The sequence below is a fragment of the Pongo pygmaeus genome, chromosome 5 (genome assembly GCF_028885625.2).
Source record: "Pongo pygmaeus isolate AG05252 chromosome 5, NHGRI_mPonPyg2-v2.0_pri, whole genome shotgun sequence".
NCBI lineage: Eukaryota > Metazoa > Chordata > Mammalia > Primates > Hominidae > Pongo > Pongo pygmaeus.
The window spans coordinates 87,713,116-87,726,675 of record NC_072378.2 but is presented as its reverse complement, the minus strand read 5'-3'; positions in this window follow the sequence as shown (position 1 = coordinate 87,726,675).

The following is a 13,560-nucleotide window of genomic DNA, read 5'->3' as shown; positions in this document are numbered from 1 at the left end:
GAGGAAAGGAGATGATCCAGGGATCAAGTGCAGCACACCAAATCAAAGCTCTTTTCAGCAGGCAAGTGGGGAGATAGGATGCATCATAGCAACCATACTTCCCTATGGTGCTTTGAACACAGTTCTCATCAAGGGCTTATTTAATTCTCTAAGTCTCTACCTGCTTCCCTCTGGGACTGCCCAGTCAAAAGCATGGGTCTGAATACATTTTACTTGTTTTTGTGTCCCAGTGCCAGCTCCTTAATGGACATATATACTTCCTAAATGTATATATGACATCAGTTCCCTGTGAACATTTCTTAAGACTTTTAGTCGTTAGGTTATTTTAATTAACTCTCGTATCATGGTTGCTCAATACCTACTGGGTGCCAACCTGATGGTACATGGTACGTATTACTGATCCCTCTTCCTGGATTTCTCCTGAGGTGCTGTGCCTGATTAACATCTACTCACCCTTCAGTCTCAACTAAGGCCCCACTTCCTTCCAAGCTCTCCCTAATCATGCTGAACCAGGTTCTTCCCTTCCAAGGTATACCTGTAGCACCCTGTGCTTCTACTTTCATAACCATGTGAAGAAACCAACAGCCCATCAAACTGGTATGGAGACACTTTAAAGTAAAGACATCTGAGCTGCAGAAGATTCAGAAAGAAATCTTTGAATTTCCTTCATCTGACAGGGCTTTATGAGAGTCAGCTGCCCCTGAAGCCCCTTTGGGGAGGTGTCCATTCAAGAAGGCAGTGGCCTTGCACAACAGGACAATCCAAAAAAATGGTGTGAATGAGCCCCATCAGAACCTTTCAACCTTTGAAAGTCTAACTTCTGCCCTTCTTATTAGATACTAATAGACTGTCTTATTAGACTAATAGACAAATAGTCTAAGAGACTCTAACTGTTCTAGGAGCTACTCTCTATATAAGGTACTCCTGCATGCCTAATATATTTTTCTCCTATTAATCTGTTTATTGTCACTTAATTCACAGGCCCCCAACCAGTAAGACCTGAGTTGGGAGAGGAGAAGTTTTTCCTCCCAGCACATGACACTGTTCATTACAAATTAATTATAACATGAATATAAGCTCAGAGAGCAGAGACTGAGTTTGTCTTACACTCATTGAATCCTCTAGAAGGTTCCCTAAGCCCTTGCTTATCCCTGACAATTTTTTTACTTCATTCACACATGAACAACAAATTAATGTACTACAGTATTTTTGAATATGGAATCCATGTACTATAGTATTTTTTTTCCAAAGCTAACTGAGTATTTCTCAATTGAACTAGTTATTTGATCCTTGATAAATATACTCCTTATTCTCCTTATTCAAGTCCCCACCCCGCCCTCCAAATCCATTCAATGTTTCTCTACCCTGCTGTGACCACTAGAAGGCTCACAGCTGTTTTCTGCCTCTGTTGGCCCCCTCGCCTGCTGGCTACGGGCTGGGTTCAGGCAATAGAAAGTACCAGCAGGTGATCAGAGGGCAGGAGGGGAGAGAGAGGTCAGAACTTACCTTTTCCCCATTTCCCCTAGCCCAGTGCAGAATCTCTTACAGCAGCTGTGTCCCTTTGTGATTTTAGAACACATACAGGGCCCCTGCTCTGCTAACTTTACTTCTTCTTCTTGTTTCTTTAGCCCAAGAGACATCAACAGGTTGTTGCTAGTCTCTGGGTGCCTCACCTTCCTGTTTGCTCTTTTAATCCTTTCGGTAAGTAGTGCCTTTATTAAAGTCTCTTCATGAAACCATCAGAGGTGGTTGCTGTTTCCTGCAGGAATCCCAACAGACACAGTAGATAACTTGGTGGGTTGTTGTTGGTTTTATTTTGTGTGTGTTGTGGTCGGCGGCGGCAAGAGTAGGGGGGCAGGGTGGTGAAAATGTCTAGGATTTTTACGTTCTCTTAATGGTTGAGCATTGTCATTGTTTTGTTATGATAAAACAATGTGAATGGGAATGTTATTCACACTTTCAATGTCTAGATGTTTAGACTGAGTTTCTCTGGATCTTTTCTTACCTTAACACTTTGATCTTTGTTTCTGGCCCAACAATTCAGTTGTCTCTTTTGGGAATTCTATATTCCTTGATTGAATCTCCATGATCTTTTCTCCATATTTTTAAATCTCACTCATCATCTCAATCTTTTACCCATTTCTTCTGTGTTCTGGGAGAGTTTTGCAAATTCTTTTGTACTTCACTAACTGATTTTCTTCTATTGGCTGCTTCCATCTCTGTTTTAAATTTGGCAGTCATGATTTTCAAATTCAGGCAATCCTTAATTATTTTAGATGTTTATTCAAGTTATATAAATGCAATTCTCTCTTGAATCTTAATAAGAAGACAAATCAGTTATTTTTTCAAAACAGTCTACTGAAAATGGCTGTTCTCTGAGTTGGATCATCACCCTCATCCCCCACATTTTTTTGGTTTAAAAATACATTTGTAGGCAACATGATTTTTCTGTTTACCTATTGTTCAAAGAATGCTATATGCTTGCCAGTTTTACCTATAGTTAAGTAAAACTTGAGATGGTTCCATCAAAAAGATTGATATATTTGTACAAATCCTTTCAGAGGGGCATAAGGGGAAAAGCCTTCAGAAGATAGTCAGTTCTTGGATCCAGCATGGAGGCAATCAGAAATGACCTGGAGCTTGAGTTGCTGCCAGAAACCATGTTTTATTCCTTTTTGTATTTCTAGCACAATATCTGATAATGAAGGTTTGATGGATAAACAAATGAATGAGTTCAAAGTTCAAGAGTTTTAAAAGTAGTCACTGGAATAAATTTTCCATATTAAGAAAAAAAATTAAACCTTTAAATATTCATCATTTTAGCACACTGTCAACTCAACAAAATTGTGGGTTTAAAGAAAAGATTAATTTAATGTTTTTAAGGTCCAAATTGTCATTTTTATTAAAATGCCATTGTTTTCTAAGTTCTGAACCAGTATTCTTCTTCTCTGTACTTAGACAGAACAAATATGCAGGTGAGTCATCCAACTTGCAAAGAGGCCATGGGAGGCACGACGAGGTCAAGAAAAGAGCAAACTGACGTAGTGAGAGATACCAAAGTTCCACTGCCATCTTCCAGCTGTATGACTTGCATATGCCGTTTAAATGAAGTCTGGGTTTTTTTTAATCTGAAAAATTTGCCTTATCTACCTCAAAAGAAGGGGATGAAAATGCATCTTAAGCATGAAGTGCTATGCAAATCTTAGTTGTGGTTATTACTGTAATTTCATGTATTGATTTTAAACAAAATGTACTTTGAGTTGGAAGGTAAAAAATATGAAAGACTCTAAGAATGGGGGCGGGGGGAACCAAATGATCTGTGGCCGCACTGAAGGTAGAAAAAAAGGAAGTGAATTTGAACTAAAGAAGCAGAAGTTGAGAAAGTACCAAAGTCTTTGACTTTCAGAGTGACCAAACACCAGCATAGTTCACCAGAGAAGATCAGGAATGCTGTCTCTTCTGAAAGGGTACCAAAAAGAGAGTAAACAGATCATTCTATATTGATCAAGGAGTTGCAAACTGACATCTGCAGACAAATCTGATCCCCAGATGAGCTCTATTTGTTCAACAAAGATGTTGTTGTCGTTGTTACTTTTTTTATTGAATTTGAGTGCTTTGGCGCACCTAGTCTTTCTGCCACTGTAGGTCCCACAACTTTCTGTTGCCTTATACTCAGCCCTTTAATTATTCAAGATACCTGCAGAGCCCTAGAGGCCTTTGAGGTTATCACTTCTACTGAAGGCCAATGCCCAAGGTTGCTGCCCTGCTATCTCTCCTCGTAAGTTTTCCTAAATGTGTTCTAATGGTCATTATGCCTGCAGCCTGTCTTCTCTCCACTCCATCTAGCATATGGTAAGGTAAGTCCTTAAGTCTAAACTTCTCAGCCCAATATATAATATCCTTTAAGAAAAGTTTTCAAACTTCCACTTTCAGTCTCATCTCCTGACTTATTTCCACACTTTTCCCTTTAAGTGCTCTAAACTTTCCATTTGCTAGAGACGTCATCCTTATTTCTACTCTCAGCCTTACATTTGGTGTTTTCTATGACTTGAATGCTTTTTATTATTCAGAGCCAAGGTCAAATCTCATTCCTATGAGGCTTTTCCTAATTTTCTTTCACTACCCAAACACTCACTTTAGGAAGAATTAGTTACTCTTTTTTCTGTGTTTCCACATGAATCTATCCAATTCAAGGACTTCTTTGCACGTAAATCTCTATATCCATATTTCCCTACCACACTGAAAAATCTTCAAGGCCAAGTACTGCATCATATTTATTTTTGCATCTATCTCAGGTCCTAATACAATGGTTATACTATGATTGTAACTGAGTAAGAGTTATGGTGGATACACAATTTTCAGCAGATGTCCACAAAGGTAGATAAATGAAGAAACATAGGAAGAGCGCCTGCTATTTTCTGTTTCTTTTAGGATCAGTTAGTACTTTTATATTGGCCTTTGATTGGGCAGTGATATTTTGTGGGATACATTGCCTACCACAAAAATGGAGAACCAGTCTTTTTTTTTTTTTTTTTTTTTTTGAGATGAAGTCTTGCTCTGTAGCCCAGTCTGGAGTACAGTGGCATGATCTTGGCTCACCGCAATGTCCGCCTCCCGGATTCAAGCAATTCTCCTGCCTCAGCCTCCAGAGTAGCTGGGATTACAGGCACGTGCCATTGCACTCAGCTAATTTTTCATATTTTTAGTAGAGACATAGTTTCACCATGTTGGCCAGGCTGGTCTTAAACTCCCGACCTCAGGTAATCCGCCCTCCTCGGCCTCCCAAAGTGCTAGGATTACAGGCGTGAGCCACCGCGCCCGGCCAGACAACCAGTCTTTCAAACATGTGCCTTTGATGACACAGAGCAGGCTGGGAACAATGCTAAGTCATTGCCCCCTTCTTTTGAGGTAGATAAGGTGGATTTTTCAGATTGCTACTTGCAATCTTCTTCCACACCTAAAACTGCAAAAACTACCAGTTATAGCACAGATTGAAGGAAAATTGCCTGGCACACTCCAGGGCACACCAACTTTCAGCACATATATGCTCAAAGCTTGATACCTATACCCCCAGAACACTGCAATTCTATCTTAACAATGTCAATAAGCAGGACACTTGATTTTTCACATTGCTTTAAAAGAGAAACAAGCGTGGTAGATTTGATTTGCAGAAGAAACACTGAAAAGGAAAACAAACAAAACACAGTTTCAAGAATGAAATGCCCTAAGAGGGATTTCATGATTTCTAGATGATACTCATTATATGTAAGTCTGTGCGATATTCTTATGTTACAGTGATCCAGCACGATACTGGTTCTTCATGACACTGGAGTAAATTAGGAGATTAGGGTTAAACAAGGTTGTACAAAAAAGTTTGACTTTTGACGTTTGGAAGCACAGTTGCATGGGGAAATAAGAGGAATATTTGTCACAGCTCTGTAACTTAAAAAAAAATGGAAAGGATTCTTTACATAATGTCTGAATTTATTAATTCAATCAATATCATTGAGAAGAGATTAGGTACTGTTCTACATGCTGGGACTAGAATGATGAACAAAACATGCAGAACCCTACACTCATAGAACTTGCATTCTGGATGAGGCTGACATTTTAGTGATGGATTCAGATTTCTTCTTTTTAAAATTTCAGAGTCTTGTAATTCCATAGGAAGTCACTATTTTGGAGAAAGGATTTTCACATTATGTAAAACAAAGGTCAAAAAACAGTAATAAATCATTTTAGGAGAATAAGAGGGAGACTAAGAAATATCCTGAAATGCAACTAAATAATCTCTTACACTTGCACTTTCTCCTTCCATACCTACAACTGCAAAAAGCACTAGTTAGCATCGGCAGGGAGCGAGTATCTTCTTGTTTTCACTCCTCTCAGGCGTGCTTCATGGTCACTAGGTTGGTCAACTTGCTTTCTCCTAGGAACTGAGAGGAACTCTTCTGCCAACAAGTTGCCTGTTCCTTTGGAGTGCACAAGGCAGAATGGACCTGTCTTGGTCATGTTCTCTGAGACTGTGGTATAAGCTTGGAGTAACTCTTAACCTGTGGGTTCTGGGGCATGGAGAAGGAGGTGAACACCTCAGGAGCCAACTAAGCGGAATCAGAGAACCAGAGACCACATGAGCCAGCAGAGCACATCTGAACCAGGAAATGTGACTGCTCTCTGGAGCAGTGGGTTTCAACCTTGTCAGACGCAGGGTTGTTGTTTTTTTTGTTTTTTTTTTTGAGATGGAGTTTTGCTCTTGTTGCCCAGGCTGGAGTGCAATGGCATGATCTCAGCTCACTGCAACCTCCACCCCGCCAGGTTCAAGGGATTCTCCTGTCTCAGCCTCCCGAGTAGCTGGGATTATAGGCACATGCCAGCACATGTGGCTAATTTTTGTATTTTTAGAAGAGAAGGGGTTTCGCCCACTTTGGCCAGACTGGTCTCAAACTCCTGACCTCAGGCGATCCACCCACCTCAGCCTCCCAAAGTGCTGGGATTACAGGTGTGAGCCACTCTGCCCGGCCCGACACAGCTCCTTTTATAACAGATATTTTCTAGTGTACCTTAAGTGAAATAAATAATATAATTTACTCCACACATGTTTTTTTAAAAGTCAGTATAATGCTCTAAATATGTAAGTTTAGGCATAGAGATTATACATAGAATCCCTGCAAATGCCCTAGTGGTGAATATAGATTTATAAAGATATGCTGGTCTATGGCTTAAATGCCACAGTAAGGTAATTTTCCATAATGTTTTAACTCTCAATTTACATGGTGGTTATATTCCTAAAAACTTCAATGTATATTAAAACCATGAACAACAACAACAGCAAAAACCAACTTTGAATTTATATGTAAAATGTAGTTAGGCTCTGGGCCCAGAACAATAAGCACGTTCTTCACCAATATGAATGCCCACCAAAATATTTGTAAATTGTGTGGGACACAGGACAACGTTTAATTGTGTGGAACCTCCCTGTGCACTGCATCAAGCCTAATCTCCCAATCCCTTACTTTAACCTCCCAGTCATGGCGACAACAGAATACCTCTCCTCCTACAAATTTCCAAAGCCCTTGGGGTGTGGAGTGCTACTGTCCCCTGGTCTACCATACTTGAGCTAGCCCAATGCTGTCCTAGAGATGGGGCCAGATGGGGTTCTCACTTGCATCCGGCCATGTGCTTAAATGAGTTGATCAAATCCATTTAAAGGGCTTGGTAAGCAATTGGCATTTTCTTTCAACATCTGAAATGCACAAAACTTGATTGGAAAATTCTACTTCTAGGGATTTGTCCTTTAACTCATCCAACCAATTATATATACAAACAATGGCTAAAAGGCTATACATCACACTTAACAGCAAATTTCTCTGGGTAAGGAATTGAGAGATGGGAGTATGGGGTGCAGACTTTCACTTAAACTTTCTATTACTTAGTCTTTCTTTATAATGAGTATGTCTCAGCATTTATTAAAACAGTATTTTTAAATGCTATTTTTACTCAAAAATAATGAAGGGCTAAAAATTAGATGATGAACTTGAGTATGGAACCCACGACTTGACTCAGTGACCCAATCAATTGAGTACATTAGTCCCAACATATTACGGTCATATCACCTAACGATGTCATCTTGACATTGTAGTATCTTTAAATCATTTTTTTCAACAAAATAAAAATAAATATCCACTCTGTTGCAATGTGCTCTTTCAGAGATATTCTAGACCAGTCTTCTTCTCTGAGGTCTTTTAGAACAGAAATAAATTAGTCACGTGTCTGCCCTGGCAGAACATGTGAGGAATTCTCTAACGTCAGACTCTTGGGGCTGCCGTGGGAAAGCTGAGCACCATTACCACTTCACATTAGGCGAAGTGTCAGGGTACAAATGTCACATACCATCTCGAGTTTCTAATTTTTAGTATTTAAGGGACTCTAAGATATATAAATATTTCTGAAAAATCTTTCTTATTTTCTCTTTTCCTGTTGTTTCTTTATTCCTTCAGTTCATTTTTCCTTTCCTTATCCCCACCCTGCCCCCACAGGTTCCTTATTAAAACAAAGACAGCTATTAAAGGAAGAAAGAACTGCAGAAGGGGAAAGAAAGGCTTCCTCTAGAAGGTGACAAAGGAGGGAAGATGTCAGAGGACTGGACGTGGCCTTGACAATAGGATGTTCCTCAAAACAGATCATGATATAAAGCTCAGAACTAAAGATTTTTTTTAAAACATTAACCAATGGTTCATCATCCCCCTATATGCTCTTTGATAACTTTAACACTAGAGTTGTGCTGAGTTGATACATGAGATCATATCTGAGAAATTATTAATAGCTCCTAAATTAACTTCTCGCATGGGATTTCTGCACTTACAGTTGTTCTTCTGATGCCTGCGAACCACACACAATACAGAGATAAAGTTATAATTATTTTACTCAATGACTACTATAGGGAGAATATGCAGCCTGAAAATTCAGCAACGCCAGTTTTGAGAAAAAGGATATTTTTAGAGGGTAATAAATTGTATGTTTTATAGATTTTTATGTATAAGGAAGCTATGTTCTCTTAAGTTGAAAAAGTAACCCCCAGCAGGCAACAGTTTGCAGCCTATAGTAGCAATAATCACAGGTAGATCAAAGTCTTCATCCACTTGGGCTACTATAGCAAAAACCTGTAGAATTACTTGGTAATTTGGAAATAATAGAAATTTATTTCTCACAGTTCTGGAGGCTGGGAGGTTCAAGACAAAGCTGTGATGGAAGAGATGAATGCTGTGTCTTCTCATGGTGAAAGAGGCAAGGTAGCTCCCTTCAACCTATTTTATAAGGGCACTAATCCCATTCATGAGAGTGGAGCCCTCATGACCTAATCCCCTCCCAAAGCTTCCCACCTCAGTACTATCACGTTGGGGGTTAAGTTTCAACATATGAATTTTGGAAGGATGCCAACATTTAGACCACAGCAATCAGTCAATTCACAGCTTAAAAATCATCGTGCCATGAACTAAAATTGCTTTCAATACTTATAATCATCCTTTACATTCATCTAGTATTCTGGCTTAAGAGTCTTTAACTTGGTTATTGACACATTACATCCTCTTTTATGGGCCTTCAATACAAAAATCAGTGCTGTCGAAGCTCTAAGATTCACAATTTATTTATTGTTCTTTCTTGAAATAAGAAGAATAATTAAAATATTCTATGTAATTTGATACAACTAAGAAATTAGTGGACCATTAAATCAAATAAATTATTGATCATAATTGTTTGAATTTTTCTTGAAGCTCTACCAATATATTTCTACCTTTATTATCTTATTAGATATTCACAAAGACTGTATAAAGGAAGTTACAGATATTAGTGTTATTCCCATTTCACAGAATAGAAAAATGAGGCCTAGAAGTGGTACATGATAGCCTGGGCCATCAGCACCAGAGCTGGGGGTAAAATCTATATCCCCAAATGTTCCCAAATCTCCACTACAGCCTGTCTAAATTAATGGTTCTTTAAACAAAAAAAATTCAAAAACAATCTGATCCTTTCAATTCTTCAATAAGGCCTAAGCTGTACCTGTTTCTTTAACAATGTTTTAGGTACAACAAGCCAGACACGGAATCCAAAGATAAACCACACACCCCATTGGCTTTTGCCAATTCTCCTTTTTACTGGCAGCTGCATTTCAAGGAAAAGCTGGTGAACTGCAGGGAGTAGATAATGGGGGCTTCTCAAGGTATCAGTACATCCAGACCACTGTACAAAGCAGATAATCTACGGCATCTGTTTAGAATGGGAGAGACAGCAAAGAAGTCACAGCTGAGCCCCAAGAAACCCTCAAAATGTGAGCACTTTGTTTATGAATCAGCTGCCTGCTCTATGGCTTGAGAATTAAAGAGCCTCAGCCAGGCTGTGGTCCTCTCCATACACTTAACACAGATGCAGCAACAGTGTAGCAGAAGTTGTGGGAGAAATAAAAACAGCAATCACTGATTGACAGTCTAACTTCCAGGTACCAGGCTGGTTGTTTTATGTATATTCTTTCATTTAATCCTCGTAGACCAAGATAGATGGTCATTTCTTTTTCTTTTTCCAAGTTTCTACCTGAAGTTGAAATAAACCATGAAGAACACCAAGAAGAGAGTTTACTCAGAAGGCCAAGTTATTAAGTACATATCTTTTAGTAGTATGTTTCCATTCTTTGCCATATTTTAGCATTATAATACTGCTGCTTGCCCTAATTTTCTAAAGTGAAATATTTAGACATATAATATTTATAGCCTTTTAATTGGAAAGTTGTGATGACTTGTTTGTAAGAGTTTAATCAAAGGGGAACAAAAGCTTTATTAACCTGCCTCCTCACCCCCCTTCTTTGTACGATGTGCTTGTTTATTATCTGTTGGAACATACTCCTCATATGGTTTGAAATGAAAGGATGATCCATCTCCTCATTACCAATCCTCTGCTTGGTGATGAAAAACAAAACAAAACATATGAACAAAGGAAAATGCCTTCCTGTCATTTCTCAGCCTTCCCTGTGCTGCTCAGCTGGGATGTTAAAGATCTGGATTTAATGAAAGAAGGTGAGAAGGTGAACAACAACAGAAAAAGCCCTAATGAGCGTATATTTAGTTATACGGAAGATCACTGAGAAGTGGCAGTAATTTTCTTTGTACCTAATACAATGCAGTATCTCCCAAGGTCAAAGAAGCCCATGGCCCTTCCTTCCTTACCCATTCATTGCCTACCCTGGCAACCCACTTCTCCACCTAGAGCAGGTCTCACAAAGTTTAATTTCTGACGGTTGAGTGAAAAAGAATCTCTTTTCCAACACCAACTTGTAGTTCTTGAGAAGCACGCAGAAGTGGTGCAGGAGTTTCTTTCAGTTGCTTGCATCGCTGGTGGAGCATCTCACGAGCAGGCATTTCAGACCTTACTCTGTGGATGGCAGAGCCCCAGCCCAGTCTGCAGGCTTACTGACACTTACCCTTTAGACTGGGAGTGAAGAAGCAGATTCCCATCTAGCGATGCAGAGCCACTGAAAAACAAAATGCTTCAAAGGAGAGCCAATAACAGCTGTCGAAATTCTAAAGCAATGCTCTGAATTAGAATGAAATCGTGTAGTCATAATATCATTCCTAAAATGTCCTTAATCAGTGAGCGTTCCAGCCCTGTAGTGTGAGCATCGCACTGAAAATACCAAAGAAAACGTGAGGACCAAACTTGGACCGAACCCCCAAAACTCTAAAAGAGAGTGATGTCGCTTTCCAAACCAGGAAATCATGACTCATCATCCCCAACAGACCACCCATTTGGGGAGTGGGAGAGAAGCACGACAAACCATGGCAAGTTAAAAAAAATAAAATAAAACCAAAAACATCTTGAAGTAGAGCTCCTTTTGGATCCACAGCTATCTCACCAAAGCAGACATGTTTTCTTGATGCTCTATGGCCAGTAGAACTCTTAACACTTTGGCAGGCATAAATTGAGATCTTTCTTTGAAGTTGAAATATGCAGCCTTAACTGTGCTCTCATCCTCTACATTTCACTGAGTGAATAACCCAAATTACACAGAACGGCAGTAAATTGGCTCATCATAGCCCTGTTCTAATTTTAAAAGGATAAGGATCTGAAAAACCAGAGAGCCTAGCACTGAAGGGACTACTGAAGCCTGTTCACGGGCTGCCGGGGCCTTTCCTCAGGTCATGGATTCAAATTCAACCTGGGTTTGTGATGACCAAGAGCCATTCAGCACTTCATGTTAAATTTATGTGTGCTCTCAACATAATGTTCCTAATAGGGAGGCTGACAGCTTGCATTTGTCATTCTTGCTGACTGTCTCAGGAGTACAGTGGATGGCCAACCACATGTGGAAACTAAATCATTTCCTCCCACATAAAGGTGATCCTTGCAAAATGTGAACTCCAAGGTACTGAAGATCATCTTTCCCTCGCACCGTCTACTGTCTGATCTCTGCCCCTCTTCCAGTTGCCCCAATCCAAGGGAAAAGTACAGCAGCTCTCCTGACTGTCAGTCTAATACCTTGACGAAAATTTAAAGATGCACATGAATGCCCACAAGAACAGTATTTGCCAAGGAACATAACTCTCTTGGTTTTGACACAGCATTCACTTGTGGTGATAGAATGCCAGGTCATAAGTCAAATTTTGACTCCATTACTGATTATTATCCTTGAGCTCTAAATGGAAAGTCAGTACAATTCAGCTGTCAGGTTCCAGTTTTCCCCCAACCCTGAACAACAATAGAATAACAAACTAAACAGTTATCTCGGCTGGAGTCACTACTAGATGAGATTCTGAGTGATTGGCTCTGGCCACAGGTCACACTGGCCCATCAACGATCTTAGGTTTCTGCTTGGAATTTCATAGAATTCAGTGAAGAAACCCAACATCAATCAGAAGATATTTGGGATGACTTAGAGACACAATAATCAGATTGTTCCTCTTTATGAAAAAGCAAAAGCTGGTGTGGCTGAGTTGAGATACAAGATTTCCATGGAATACCTTTCACAGGTTGATGCTGACCACCACGAAGGTATAGATCAACATGTGGGAGAGTGCTCCTTATAGAAGGGGCACCACCAGGGTGTGTCAGTGTTGTTTAGCTGAGTGATGTTCAACAGCTCTGCCACTCCAACAGCTCATGCCCTCCAGCTACAGGGGAGGGTGGCAGCACCCAGGTGAAATCCTGTGGCCTGAAAGCATTCTAGGAGTCCAGTTCCCCCAGGTTTCTTGTGACTAAAGATGTCCTTATCACAGTCAGAGGAAGCGCTGCCTTGATCCTTTCTTTTAATTACTAGCAATCATTTGAACCTGAGCTGCCAGGTGGAGGAGAGACTTTGAAGTTATTGTCATCTGGCCTCTTGGGAAATCAGAGTCTGGGAGGTCATAAGGAGAGAAAATTTTTGCAAATATTTCCTACTGCCAGGGGTGTGAGGTGAAGGGAAAATCTAACAACCACGACCCCTAAAGGAAAAAAGCTACAGATGTTGAAGCCTCCTCCCCCTCCCTTTGAATCTTGCGCTGCAGCTGTCTCTGCCACGGAGGTGGGCTAAAAATGCCTGTGAGTAGAGCCTGCCCCAAGCAGCAGGGTTAAGGCTCAGCACTAATCCCACATCCACTATCTATCTCCCAGTCATTCTTCCGTCTATCGATGGGTCCATCAGACCTTTATCGATAACCTTTTCTAACCACCTACCTAGTAGGACTTAATCATTTCAGCGGTGGACTTTCTCTCTCAATGGAGTCAAATGGTCATTTGCTTGACGGAAATACTTCTAGTCTAAAGCAGTCTGGGGGATTTTCAAAAACTGCACTAGTGCTCTGCGGGAAGCCTTTGTACGATTTGGGCTGACGTTTCCAAAACGGATTTACAGCCTTCCCTCCTCCAGGACCTTGAACTCAACAATCTGCCTTCTTTCCCTGAGAGGCTCGCTTTCACGGATTCTCACCACGTAGTTCAAATATAGGGTCCAGATATATTACGGTTGCTGTTGGGGTCTGATCAGGGGCGGGAAGACCCTGGAGGTCGGTAAAACGGAGCGGTGCGGGATGATGT